We start from the raw sequence: 1,561 nt of genomic DNA, 5'->3' as shown, positions 1-1,561 counted from the left end.
TCGTTTGTAGAAGTTTAAGTAAATACAAACTCTCTGGTTCCCTGGGCTATATAAATCCCACCCCACAAATGCTACAAAACCAGCAGGTAGGGCATTGTCCCATGTAAAGGAATGCTTTCTTTGTTAAATCTTCTAATCCTCCTGTCCCTTATCTCGCCTACCTTCCCACAGATTCCTAGGGAGCCTTCTCTCTGGTCTGACCCAGATTTATCCAACTGGAACCAACAGGTCCAGGAACAATTGAAAAGTAATGGGCCTGGGTGGTTTCTGTCCACTGCTCCGAGACAAAGGCTAGCCATGGGCAGAGCCTGGCGCCAGACATAGGTCCAAGGTCAAGGGTCGGAGACTCCTCACCGGCGGCTCTGAGGGGCTGCTGGCTGAGACACCCAGTCCAGACGCTCCATTGTTCCTAGGACCTGGCCTGTCTGACCCCAGATGCTTCTTGCCTGCCTCATGACTACCTCCTGGGTGTCCCCAGGAGGGATCCTGGATTGTCCCAGGAGACTCCTCAGGTGCCTGGGGTCTCCTCACCCTGCTGCCAGGGCTCCGCCTGTGAACACTAGTATTACCCTTCACCAGCTGTGGATTTGGGGCTTTATGAAAAGTTGGCACAGGATTTACTTCATGTAATTACCATGAAGTTGAAATTAGATAATGCACATAAACCACATAGTAGATGCTGGATAACTGTCAGACTCATGGGTGCTCGGTAACTGTTAGACTCTTCCTCCCCTTTCCCTCCCTTCTCTTTTTCTCCCCTCCCCTCCCTTCCCTTCCCTTCCTTATTCTCTTTATGGCTGCACCCATGGCACATGGAAGTTCCCAGGACAGGGACTGAATCCGAGCTGCAGCTACAGCAATTCCAGACTCTGTAACCCACTGTGCTGAGTCAGGAATCGAACCCACACCTCTGCAGTGATCTGAGCCACGGCGATAGGATTCTTAACCCACTGCACTGCACCATGGTGGGAACTCTCATTCTTTCTTTTTGCTGGGTAGCCTTACACTTAAACAGTCGACAAAAACTGTCTTGAGTGTCTACTATATGCCCCGTGCTGTGTTAAGCACCACGAGAGATATACTGGAAGTGTCTGCCCCTGAATCAGTCAATTAAATAACCAGAAAATCAGTGCTATGTGATTACTCTGTGCCCAGGATCATGCTAGGGACGATGAAAAATTACAGGATGACGTGTGACATCATCCTTTCCCATGAGACTCTTACTCTAGGGAGATGACATATACACAGAAAAAGTTAAATAACAATACAAGACTGAGCAAGGCTGAAAGAACAAAACACAGAAATCACACAATATGCCCAATTCACTGCTAAATGAGTTGGAAAGTAGTTCACTTTTGCTGCAGTTGATTAAGGACCTGGCATCATCACTGCAGTGGCTCAGGTTGCTGCCGTGGTTCGGGTTTATCCCCAGCTGGGGAAATTTTGCATGCCATGGGCACAGCCAACAACAACAACAGCAAAAGGGATGGAGGTCTAGCAGAGCAGAAGAGCCCTCAGGCTTGACATTTGAGGATCAGGAGAGAACAGGAAGGGGGCTGGG

The sequence above is a fragment of the Phacochoerus africanus genome, chromosome 6 (assembly GCF_016906955.1).
Source record: "Phacochoerus africanus isolate WHEZ1 chromosome 6, ROS_Pafr_v1, whole genome shotgun sequence".
NCBI classification, from domain to species: domain Eukaryota; kingdom Metazoa; phylum Chordata; class Mammalia; order Artiodactyla; family Suidae; genus Phacochoerus; species Phacochoerus africanus.
This window is presented reverse-complemented; position numbering follows the sequence as displayed.